Genomic DNA, 13538 nt, shown 5'->3' on the forward strand with positions numbered 1-13538 from the left:
AAATGTAGTCTTAAAAAGACAAATTGCTAAGCCTGTTAAAATTATTTTTAAGTTCTGTGTGTGAGAGTTGAGTTCACTAATGAAAACCTCTTAAAAAATAAGTTTTATGGATCGTTGGATGGAAAATACTTATCACCAGACAGTTTCATCATTTCGGTATAAAGAATCAAAAAAAAAGTTTCAAGTATCTTTTCTTTCCTGTCTTCTGCTTTTTTTTATTTATGTTTATTCCGGAGCTGAGCAAAACATGCACAAATTGTTTGCGAAGCCTCCTCAAAACGAGTGTTGTCTGATTTACACAAACTTCTTTGTTTTGTTGGCGCCGTGTTCGTTGCCTCCATGTCGTACTTCAAGAGGCGAGAGAATATTTTTGCAGTAGACACAGCTCATACTCCAGACGATGTACTTGGGAGAACACTAAAGGTTTGGACTTGCAAGATGCTATTCATCTGCCACAATGCACGGTTATGTGTGAATGTGTGTGCATCGATAAACAAAAGCTTTGCCAAAACTTGCGGTTAGACATGAGAAGATAAAGAAGGACAAAACGAAAGTGTACAATATTATAAAAAAGAAACAGAAAAAGAAAAAGCAGCCGAAGAACGGGAGGAGACGTGCTGAAATTTGACAAGTAACGGCGCAATAACGCCAGCAAGCTGTTATGAGGAGACATAAAAGTGTGGAAATGAATTTAAAGGGGAAGAAAATTTTAATGTGATGCAACCAAAAACTGTATTAAAACTTCTGACTAGTGAGTGCGTTTGATGCGCTAGCTCACATAATAAGATTTTATTATTCCTTTTGATCGCAGATGATATTAGCCTTTATAAAGTAGGAACGAGGCAGATGACCGACATGCAAGAGATGACTAACAAAAATAATGACAGACAACGACGGGCATCATGACAAGAATAAAACTGACGATAATAACGATGGTTAAGATAGTGAAACCAAAAAGGCATTGAGGATGATGCTGATATTGTCAATGGGTTAAGATAATAAGAGGTTTCAGTGAAGGGGTGGGGAAGCTTCCACCCCTTCCTTCTTCCTTTTCCTCGCGCACTTGTCAGGGAGCGCTGGCCTCCATTCCCATCCTGCCTAGCCATTGACCCCAAACATATTGACCTCCCAGGGAGCTCTCCATCCCCTCCCCCACCTCCACATTGTCTGGAGACAAAACAAGCATCAAGCCGGTGCACGGTCCGCCGATCATAAGCCGCTCCTCCATTTGTTTCCGCCCTATAAAATCGGCCGGCCTCGCGAGATCAGGCTTCTCCTGAGGTCACTCTTTTTCTCGTTTCGGGCTATCTCCCCTGCCAGGCGCTAGACTAATAAATTATCTGCCCCTCTGGAAGAAGATGAGGTGGTCCGACAAGTGAGAGGACCGTTGGCCTTCAGTAGCCAATATCTCCACCATGTAAGCCATGCTTCTGCGCAAGTCGCGGCAACCGGAAGTTCGAGCCTCGTTGTCGGGATTGGCTACAGGTAGTCTTTCTTGCTTGACCTGAACAGATTTTGTTTTCCTATTTGAGTATTTTTGTTTTGTTTTGTTTTTTGTATTTTTTTTGTTGTTGTTTGTTTTGTTGTTTTTTTGTTTTGTTTTGTTTTGTTTTGTTTGTTTGTTTTTTTTGTTTTTTTGTTTTTGTTTTTGTTTAGGTAAGTGTGAATAATTTACGAATATCGTGTTTTCCGTCTTAGTTAAGTGAGAGAGAAATAATTGGAAGGACCAGCCCAGACAAGCAGCATGCAAGCAACGTGTGTTCTAACATAAAATACACCTGCTTTCAGACTGCTAATGAACAAGCATGCAATCACTCAGCCTACAAAAATATCTGTGAAAGTAATGGTATGTGTTAGCAACAACAGCGGGATAAAAACAGACGATAACCATTTCGGAAACGAGGGTAAAATTGCTGGAACTCGTGTACCGATAATTCTCTTCTTGATCTCCATCCCGTGGAGTCAATTTGGCTGAAGCCCTGTGCAGCAATATCTCTCTGCACGACCGTATGATGGAATCTTCTGGAACAGGTTTATGTCGCACGTTAAGCAGGAGTAGAGCCGCAGTAAAGACGTGAGCGATGTTTACAGGACACTGGGCAATCAGCAATCGCCTCATCACCTTGGTAACCAGGGTAAAAATAGGAGAGGGAGAGAGAAGGCAAAGCAATTAGGTTGTAAATCAAGGCTTTAACTGCATTTCTCTCCTTCCATATAAGGAATCTACCTTAAGTACATACAGCAGTCTCTGTTTCCTCACCCACCCCCCGACACAAACATACACACCCAGAAAGAGAGGTATAGATTGAAGAAAGCATATTTTGCTGTAAGCAGTGTGTATGCAATTATAAATGAGAGATTATGTGTAAATAAGAAATATTCTATATTATATATAATATATATATATATATAGGAGGGTGAGCGTGTGTATAGATATCAGAGACCGCGTAAAATCATAAAATTAAGAGATAACGTGCACATGTATATATATAGAAAGAGAGAATATGAAAGTGTTTTAATAAAAACGTTATGCTAGTGTTAAAAGAATATATCTGTCTGTATGTATGTATGCGAGAGTGCGTAAACTGTAAAAATAATAATAATAAAAACCTGTGATTTATAAATAGCTGCATAACCACTTTCACTAATGAGCATGCTCTCAGCTCTCAATGCAAGTATGAGACATAGAGAGAAAATACAAAGGAGGGGAGAGACAACAACTATGTAGAAAAATAATGAAAATCAAACATAGAAGACATGGAAGACAAAGAAGAATCAGGGATCAAACGGTAAGCATGGAGATGCTCATAAATCTTCAGAGGAAGACGAGCAGGTGGATTAGTTAGAAGAATATAGACAAGTGTGTTGATTGGTGAAGGAGTAATGCTCATGAAACATATATATATATTAAAAACTAGGAACGATAGGGTGGATAGGATTTTAGAATTTGTAATGCAAGTAACAAATGACTTAAAACTAAAAAGGCAATCTACGGAACTTAATAGGTATGAATTTCTGACAGATGCTTTTCTATGCCGGAGAGCGATAGAGAGAAAGAGAGAGAGAGAAAAAAATAAAATCACGAACTACACTATTTTCTGGCTGTCGTTTGGCTCTTATTTCAGGAAATGTTCCTTTTTTGTGTTATCGAAAAGACATTACCGACATTTGCTTTCCCCTTGTTTTCCACAAGCCGCTCAGTGCAGTTCAAGCTCGGAGGTATCGCTGTCCTCTGAAAAACGTAATTAACCGCCATCGTGTAAACAAACATTTAACTTTCACTGCAGTCTGTCTCAGGTAACCTAAAGCCCCACTTGATCCCCTGTGTAGGACTGCAGGCTCTCAGCGACAAGCTTTTATTCTTTTATCTTCTTGCTATCTGCAGGTCTAATCCAACCTCTGAGTCACACACTCACTAGGTGTACATAGGTTGGGGTGGGTGGGTAGAAAATCAAAGCTACACACACACACACAGTGAACACAATCATCATACTAAGATAAGCTCATTAATCCGTCATCGAGTAAGGAGAGAGAGAGAGAGAGAGTAAAAAAAAAAAAATATAAAAGGAAGAAAAAATACAAAACATTTTTTTGTTGGACCATTATTTCAAAAAATGGAACACACCAGAGAAAATATACACGCATTCCGTAAAAAAATATTATATCTTTAATGTAATATTTTATTTTTTTCATAGGAAAAGTGGGATTTCCATATAGCTAGACGCATTACATAACGATATCTAAAGGAAGTATTGATGTAATAAGCGGGCTTGTCGATCGATGCGAAATAAAATAAAAGTCAACCTCGTCACCAGGATGGCGCCTGAAGTAAAATTTATTGAAATAACGAGCTTAAGCTTGTAAGCAAGGGGACAGAATGACTGAGATTTGAACGCCGAGTTGCATCAGCGCATTGGAGAACAACCTCTCCTCCATTTCCAACAAAACCTAAAAGATTTTGAAATATTGGGCGAGGAGAGCATTTACAACATCGACCACAACCCGAAACGCAATTTTACGCTACGAATCCCAGAGCTGTAGTTGTCATTGATGGTGTCAGGGATGGGGTGGTAGGGGAGGTAGTAATAATTTTGCTGCTTTTATTAGAGATTAGCTGCGTCTTATATTATTATTATTATTATTATTATTATTATTAAATGCTGTTAGATTACCAAACACATTATTTAATAATACGTTACACGACCAACGTGTGCACCCCATGAATAACTCCAATGGAAAGAGGCTTTCCTATCTATGGCTGTAGAGTGCTTCTATTTCAAAATTAATTTTTTTTGATTCTATTTTACTTTATTTTATTTACAAGAAATATACGATTTTGGTTAGTTGTGATACGATGTTTCATACTCGGTGCGATTCTTTTTCTTTTTGTCATGATGGCTTCTCCCTGGTACTCGTGGTCTTTTCTCAGATGGTTTGTCTCGGTGTTTTTCTACAGGGTTTGTCGTGAGTGTTGTTTACTTAGTTTGTCCTTTATTTGTCTGAGAAGTTACTAATTCTACACACTTCCATTACTCAAGTAAGCTCATTACTCAAGAGTTTGCTGGTGAACAAATTTGTCTCAGTAGGTTAACAATGTTTGTCTGGCATTACTCAAGGTGTAACCTCAGCTCAGCGACCTTTGAGAAGTTGATGTCCTGCACGGTATGTTTATATTATCAGTTATTAGTCATACAAAATGCTTTCTCTTCTCTATCCTTTCTCCCCCTTGCGTGTTGGACACGCTCCGTCTTGTTCTCGCCAAATCTCGCCATCCTAGTGTCTTTCGCGTGACGCCGCGCGATGTCGTTAGGACCGCGAGTTGTCTCGCTTGTCGGGGTCATAAAGTAGCGGAGGCCATCTTTCTTCGCCCCCTCCCCCAGTCGGAAGCAGGAGGCACTAGCAGATAAAACATGTGACACACGAATGTCGAACTTGTAGCTGTTACTAGAGAAGTGTTTGGTGACGCTTGTCACGAGACTTCCTATTCATCACCACCAGAGTAAGAACGAGAGACAGAGACACGGTTCCTGACTGAATGTTACAAAACGAAATCCTGTTACAAGTATTTGTCAGATGATTTTTAATATATATATTATCTACTTAAACTATATGTTATATTAAAATTGGTGTTTTGCTTTGTTGCTACCACACAGAATATAATAAAATGTTTTCTTTTGACAGGTCAAACCATTTTCGTCTTTGAGTGAGGAGTTCACAGTAAGTACAGTTTAACAGAAATAATGTTTATGTGGAAACGACTAAAATCAGTTGTACTTATTTATTTACCTGTAGCCAGAGCAATTGGCGTACACAATTGTTTGTGACAAGTAGCGGCCTACAAGGGTCAATACAGTGCATTCTGGATTTTAATGACAGTCCGATGACCTGGAGGCTGCTTCTTTTCTCTCATTCTGATTATCATGAAACAATGAAGAAAGGGTGATTGCTAGATTGAAAAAAGGAAGACGGACAGACAGAAGGAATGAAAAACTTAAGGAAGAAAGAAAGTGAGTTAAACTATGGAGTTAAGAAAGAAAAAAAAAGAAAGAAAACAAATAAACGCCTGGACTCAGGGTCAAGGTGTCAAGAAGCAGGTGTCGAGCAATACGGAAGTTTAAACAGCCTGAAAGGCAAAGAATCAACGAACAAAGGTGTATTCAAGAGAGTCGGGGTTTTAACAGAAATTTCATTTATTTAAAAACATTAACGCAGGTGTGGAATTGGACTCTTTGTCATAAAGCATCTCTGCTGCAAGTTTTATTCATCATTGCGAAAACGGCAGGGTAGGATTCAAGTTTATTGTGGTCTACAATAACTAGAATGAAAGTCTTCAAAACGTTTCTAGCAATCGAAATAGGAGATGTCTTTTATTCCTGTTATTCTGTCTCTCCATTCCATCTGGTATTTAAAAAAAAATTTATAGCGATGTTGACAGAAGGATGCAGTGAATACATTTTTCATCAGAACAACAGCTTGACAGCTGACATGGCATGAGTCTGACTGTAAGGATGGCCAAAGATGCAGATGTATTCAATGCTCGTAAACCTCAATCCATTTATGAGAATTCTTTAAAAAAAAAATCCGCAGAAAGGGGTAAAGACTAGAGATAAAATGGGTAACATAATGAAAGCGGGCAAAGAATAAAGTGATGTGGTCGAGGTGTCCTGCTTCCGTCTTTGTATGTGATAGGGTGTGAAGGGGGGTTTCAACTAATCAGACAGACAGACAGACAGACAGACAGACAGACAGACAGACAGGCAGGCAGACATGCAAACAGACAGAACGCAGACAACCGGTTCTCTCCCTTACAAGATGACACAAGACAAAACTGTCTTCAAAACACGTTTCACAAAAGTGCTTTGCACAGTGGAAGAAATCTAAAAAATTGTTGGCCAAAACTGGTTTTGAAACCGTGATACATTGAAAATTATGTTTAAACTTTGGTAGGTAAACTTGCAAAAGGACTTTTAAGCCATGAAGAAAAACCGAGTCACATGACATGAGCCAGTAGGATAAGTGTCTAAGAAAAAAGGTTAATGTCCTCTTGACTAAAATAATGTTTTTAAAACATAATGTGATCCATGCGATTAAACGAAAATGAAATTAATAGTTGTCTCTGGTGTTCGTTTAGCACATTTTGAATAAAACATTTTCTCATAAAATAGCTAACGATGAGTTCATTTACTACATTTCCCTTTCAAATAATTCTTAATGTGTCCGAGTTAGCAAACTCGTCCTTTTATGTTGTTGGTTATTATAACCTTTTATCACATTTTTTTGCACAATTTACAGTAAATGTGCCACTCAAACTGTCATTACTTCTTAATCGCGGAAGAACATGTTTGAGGGAAGCTGCTAATTCGTGTTACAGAAAGACTTGCGAAATGCAGACTGAATAAAGGATGTATAAACCAAGTGCGAGCATGACGGTTCGATGATTCGAATGGTAAAATTAAAATATATTAATTGCACTGATGAGCAAGCAGGCTCATACACGCCAAGTAGCCAGGGAGACAGACAGAGAGACAAACCAGGATGTAGGTAGACAAACATTTTGTCTTAACGAGGACAGGACGGCCCAGACCAGCTAACGCAAGGCAGTCGGCTTCTTATTCAAAAACAAAAGTGCTTAGTCAAGATAAGAAGACAAGCAGAGAGAAAGAGCGACAGAGAGAAGGAGGGGCAGACAGGGAGGTGATTGGATTATGGGAGACAGAGACAGGCGACTACAACATAGTCCGGCAGGAATGAATCAAGGAGATGCTATCAACATCTTCAATAAACGTCAGCGATTCTTCGTAAACCTAAGTAAATGCCCGCTAGTACGCGATCCCCTCCGGTCGATTGGAGGAGTGCCCACATCCACCCCCGTCATCCATGCCCCCCTCACCCTGCGGCACCACCCTTACCCAGCATTCCACAGTTCTCCGCGAGCTCCACCTCCTGCCGTGCTCGAGCTGGCTGCGCTGGAAGAGTTTGTCTACGCGTACGTTATAGATCCGTTATCAGATACATGTACATGCATCCACACTGCCTCGCCTGCAACAGGGACTCATTGTGTGTATGTGTGCATGTGGTTTGTGTGTGTGCATGTGGTATGTGTGTGTGTGTGTGTGTGGTAGTGCGTCTGTTCGTGTGCGCCTGTGATATATATATGTGTGTGTGTGTGTGTGCATGTGGTGTGTGTGTGCTTATGCGTGTATTATATATATATTACAATATTTGTAAATATTTTCATGACTTGTTTATTATTTTATTGACCATGTGCACACAGTTGATGGTTCGTGGACAGTTTATTGAGTAGACATTTTACGAGCGTGTTTACTGAAAACAGAATATTTTGAGTTGTTGTGTCATTTCTTCACATCCCTTTCATGTAAAAGAAATGTTTTCAAGCGTAACCAATCATACCAATGCATGCAAGAAATTTTGAAACCCTATTTACAAGTCTGGTTTCTAATGTATTCCTCAACGAGGGGTAAAAACCGTTGATGTATACGATGTCACTAATGTTTCCAGAAAAAAAGGAACTGCAGCATTTTTTTTTACCTAAACCCATTACCTACTGTAACATGTAGAAAACAAAAATATAACCTTTACCTTGAAATTTGCACACAAATGACAATAATTACTTTCACTGCAAAAAATATATGAAAACTAAAGCCTAGTGTGACACACAAGATCAGACCGATGTACAATTGCCTTCTAAAAAGTTTGGTCGGTATAACAAAACAGTTACAGACTTGTTCTTCATTAATTAATTAATGACTTTGCGAGATTGAATAATAAAATAATAGAACTCAAAGCTAAGAACCAGCAATAAAACCCACTAATAAACTATATTTTTAAATTGATGAGCTTGTTTAGTTTAGCAATTATAGAGCAGACACATATCTTACTGTTTGTACACTAATATGTATGTTTGTAGTTTGTCCTCACAGTTTATAATTAGTAGTCATTACACTGTGTTACAATTACAAATGACATTGTGTAATATAAGAGAAGTAATCTAATTGTTATTGGAAGGAAAAGGGGACCGATTTATTTTATGTTTTTGTTTTGTTTTTATTTTGTTTTTGTGTTATTGATAGTTTGTTTCTTTTTTTTTTTTTTTTTTTTTTTTTTTTTAAGAAACAAGGGACTTGTACAAGCCTGATTGTTTCTCAATTCACTCATGCCAATAAGAAGTTAATCCAAAGTGTGTTCCTGTCTGCAGCAGATGGGGTCAAAGTGCGAGCCGTTAGCTTTTTGTTACGTGTAGCGCTTGGTGGCGCAGTGGTATTACTCATGTCAAGAGAAGGTCGAGGTTTCAGATCTGATCTTGAACACAGGGCTTTCCCTTTCTCTTTGTATGTGACACGGGCACAGTTCTCTCCTGATATTCTGGATTTCGTTTCCTTTTTCCCCCATTCCACACACTTAAATCCTTATCAGGTGAGTGCATTTTCGTGTGAAAGAAAACAAGCGGCGTTTTAGCACTTTAGGAATGAAGACCATCGCTGCCATTTTGGATGCTGGCTATGTGTGCACACTTCATACATTGGTGTATTTGTGTGTGTGTGTGAGTGATGTCTATCGGTAGCCTCGTGATTGTCTGAGTAGTGCACCCTGTCAAGCCTGCATGTGTCGTTTGGTTGTCACACCTTCACTTTGACAATCAGTGAATAGTCCTCTACTCCTAATCAAGACAACCAGGAAACCAGCTTCGGATTTGTTCAGATGACCGCCCCATCCTCTCAAGGTTTTCCACTCAACAATGAACACGCCTGCTGCAATCGACCGATTTCTGCCTAACCAACGTAAACTTAAAAATCGTTTTAATCAGAATTTAAGATTAAGGCTGACAAGGAAGAAAAATATGTTACACTAAGAATTCATTATGTGTTGGTCTTCAAAGATTGAGAAAAAAAAAGGAAAAATATAATAAAGAGCAGATTAAAGAAAAACGAAAGAAACTAAACCCAGAAGAGTAATGATGTGTTTTTTCTAAATTAATTGCTGGACACGTGACGCAAACCGGAAGTGGTGGGAAATACACTCAGACTGTAGAGGGCAGCTGTGCGAGGGCTGTTTACAATCAATTTTCTCAGTCGGAAGTCTCGGGCTGATTTTATACGCTCACCTCTGCTGACCTTTAACATTTCATGAGGTTTTCTCTTTCTTTCTCTTTCTCTCTAGAAGTTTTACTTCGCCAATATCTTGATAATATATATATGCCCTTTTGTTTGAGACATATACAGTTCAGACTATCATCAATGCCAACATCATCAATGTCATCATCTCTTTTCTGAATTACACGACAGCTGTACGATAAGACTGAATTTTTGAACCTTTTTTTCGTTTTAGTCAACAAATTCTGTCGGTAAGTATATAATCGGTATCTGTCAGCAAAATGTCTTGGAACCTTCTTGTCTTGGTGCTGGTAAAAAAAAAAAAATCTCAAAGAGGTCTATCATTGCATGCAGGACTCCTATGTACAGTCTGGCTGATTGTTGGGCTTATCTCCTGGTATTCCATAGAGCATGCAGGTTTTTGTACTTGTATAGCCTGAAGGATGGGTAACATCTCAGTTGATTTGCATGCAAGGTGGTCATGTTTTTGTGGCACCGTCCTCTCTATGACCGACAGGGCAGTTCTTCCGAGTGCTGGAGAGAAGAAGCCGTACTTCAAGACAATAAAGATTATCGCCCTCTATAAAAAAAAAAACCCTGAGAACTGACTGTAACAACTGTCGGAGCATTCTCCTCGTCCACATTGTTGGCAAATCTTTGCCTGGATCCTCCTGAGCTGGTCACAGTAACTGGCAGAGCGAGTCTACCCACAGTCACGGTGCGGCTTCTGAAAGGACAGGCCACTGTAGACAGGACCCACTGCTGACCTGACGTGACCCTAACCCTTAGGTTGGGAGAAATGTAGACAACAGCAGTTGTCATTGTACTCTGGTTTCATCAAACTTACATTTAACCTACTGAGCAGCTTAACTCAGTTCTTTAAAATCCATGCACAGATCGTCTGCCCACCAAACTTTGAATCGGATTCAATCTTGACCCACGCGGGGGACTTGAGTCCTCTGAGGCTTCAGGCAGGACCATGATTCTTTGCTCAGCTGCTGAAACATACTGTCCACACCGCAACTGAGGGAATCTATGTCTGCAGGATTTTCAGTCTTGCCCTCCTCAGAGCGAACTCTTTAGTAAATGAATGATGTTTTCAGATTATGTATCAAACACCACACACACCTAGCGAGGTCTCCTGTTAGTATGGACTTTTCATTATGGCCGCAAAAGATGCACGTTGACCATCAGCTTGTCCTGGTGCATCAGCAATCCTTACAATTGATAAAAACGAACTAGTTGAAGTTGTTCATAAGTTCACTTACCTTCAATCAACGTTCACCAACAATTTCTACCTGGACACGGAAATCGACCAGAGGATTGGACAGACAATTACAACACTCGCCTGCCCATCTTACCACTCATGTGAGGAACAAACCCAAGCTGGCCATCAAGTAGAGGAGTGCGATGCATGAGTCATCATCACACTAGTGTATGGCTGTAAATCATGGAATAGAAGTGTTTGCAGTCTTTGTATTTTAATACTTAACAACTTTTTAAAACCTTTTTTATAAACCTAGTGAAATTAGGAAATTTATTTTTTTTCTGGCACTGGTCCTTCAACTCTCTGTACTCCTAGAAAATATTATTTACGTACAAAAAGACTCGTGTGTCTAGTTATTGGTCAAATACAAGTTTCTGCTGCTGCATCCTGGTCTTGTAAGCTGAGTCGCACAGCTCTCTGACGCTAATGACCAGCAAATAGCAGAACTATTAGTGGCAGAACTACATAAAGATACCACCTCCTTAGCCCCAGAGGAAGGGCGGTCTATGGCGGTGCTTTGTGCCACCCAGCCACGGCAACCGTCGCAGGCTACCGCTGGACTCACTCCCCACCCTACCCACTCCCTCTTCTCGCTCTCTCCTCCAGAGATTCGCGCGAAATGGCGCATCGGCCGCCAGACAATGAGTAAATAGGTGAGAGACGGTTCCCACGGGAATCGAACTCGATGGGCTGGAGGCGAACGCAGGGAATTCTCCCCGCAGCAGTGTGTCACGGAGACTGGGCTATTTAAAGACATGCTTGCAGACGTCTGGCTGGTGTGGAGAGATCTCATAGCTGCCGACCCAGAAAGGTATTAATAACACATAAGTTAGAATGTATTTTTACAATATTACACGGAATGTGATTTTTGTAGAGACGAAAATAGAGAATGCTATTGCGGTGTGTTTTAGAGTCTGTTTTAAGGGACGCTCATTGTTTTAGTCTCCAATTTTTATTTTCCTTTGTTTTTCTTTACCTGCCACTTCTTTAGTCTTAGTGGTCATTTACCTTAGACGGTTGGTTTGTTTTATTTCCTTATCTTCTTATGTACATATGCGCGCGCACACACACACACAAAACCCAGTGTTGACGTCCATTCACCCGAGATGCTGTCAGTACGCTCGCGGACCAGATCAGAACTGTATACCTGTTTGGTATTTATTTTTTCTGCCTGTCTCGCAGTTTTTGTTTCTCTCTCTTTATTGTCTTTGTCCACGTCTGTCCTGTTTTTTTTTTTTCCTTTTACGAATTTTTCCTTTTTCCTTCCTTGAAGTGCCCCTGCCTTTCTCTATTCTTTCCTTTTTTTCTTTGTCTGTCACTGCTTCTTTATCGTCGTGCAGGAATGTCCCAGGCTTTGAATAAAATAGAGTCATTTTCCACTTTTACTCTGCATTAAGCTTCCTAGAGGACGCGGAATGCTTCTAGACTGGGAGGAATTCTATAGAAACGGAGGTCTTACTTTTTTGCCGACGGCCATTGCAGCGGAGCTAATATCTGGAATGCTTTCCTGTGTTCGGCGCAGCACTTTGCCAGATTCCTCAACTTCACTGAGCGAAAATTGCAAGACTATTGGCAACATCACAATCTTATGTCCTAGAATTTAGCCCTTAAACGACCCTGTAAGGAGAATATATTGAAAAAAAATTTTTTGAATAGGAATAAATATGGGATAGATAAGGAACGATTTTGCGCCCTGCTATCTTTTACCTTTTTTTTTTGGGATGATCGGACAATTAAGGTTTGTCCTCACGTCTCAGATTGCTTGATGTTTAAACTTTTTTTCTCTTTACTTTCCTCTTTCTCTGTAAAAAGGTGTTCCTGTTTGTCTCTCTATCTCTTGATGTGTGAGAATGTGTCTGCATATGCGCAGGAGCGATTAGAGCATGCACCTGTCTGGTTCTTTGTGGGATTGTGGGTATGTCAGTGTGTATATCTGTTTGTTTTTCAGTCGGTGTCCATTAACCTGTCTGTCTATGTATGTTAGTTTTTCTGTTTTTTTCTGTTTTTTTTTTTTTTTAATCTATCTCTTCGTATGGCTGTCATTGTCACTCTGTAAATGCAAGCACGTTCTTTACACTGCTGCTTCCGTAATTGACTTTACACTGTCGTCAGGTGAGGAGTTATCTTCCCTAAGCTCTCATCAAAAATAAGCCAGCGGAACGAGGACCGTTGCAATGCGAAGACTAAAGAAGTTTCGGTTAGCCTAGAGCTCAGCGACGCTGATCAAATGGTCGCCGGTCCCCGCCCTGTGGTCAGACAGCATCTAAATTAGAAACACTTCGCGCATGCGCATGTTACAACTTCCGTTTGCGGTACCTCTGCGCCTTCTACAAACGCTTTCTGGTCTTGTAAGATATCTCCTCTAACGGACAGCGTTGGAAACCAGTGATGTATGTATCCCCTGATGTACACTGGCTGTTCTTCCCAAATATCTCATTTGACATACAATGGTTGGCGGACATCTTTGCCCTTCATCTCCTCCTCCGGCAAATACTTGCAAAACGTTATTTCTCAAAATAGCTTCAACATTAGCAGTAATGGCAGGCAAATCACGAGGAAGAAATCGCCCAATCCCGTGAGCTTTGCGACTGTTAATTCACTTCCATCTCAGAAAGAATTTTACAGAAATGTCCTCAGTGAAAGCTGGATGGCTTGCCACG

The 13538-nt window shown here is 40.1% G+C and overlaps 1 protein-coding gene across 1 annotated transcript in view; it reads left to right on the top strand.

Annotated features, from left to right (window-relative positions):
• Nucleotides 1-13538, top strand: part of LOC112566221 — a 194924-nt gene that overhangs the window by 67073 nt on the left and 114313 nt on the right. Inside the window, exon 2 of the mRNA XM_025242262.1 lies at nucleotides 5182-5217. The gene's annotated coding sequence lies outside the window, so the exon portion shown is untranslated. The remainder of the gene's footprint in view (nucleotides 1-5181; nucleotides 5218-13538) is intronic.

Source organism: Pomacea canaliculata, linkage group LG6 (assembly GCF_003073045.1).
Source record: "Pomacea canaliculata isolate SZHN2017 linkage group LG6, ASM307304v1, whole genome shotgun sequence".
NCBI lineage: Eukaryota > Metazoa > Mollusca > Gastropoda > Architaenioglossa > Ampullariidae > Pomacea > Pomacea canaliculata.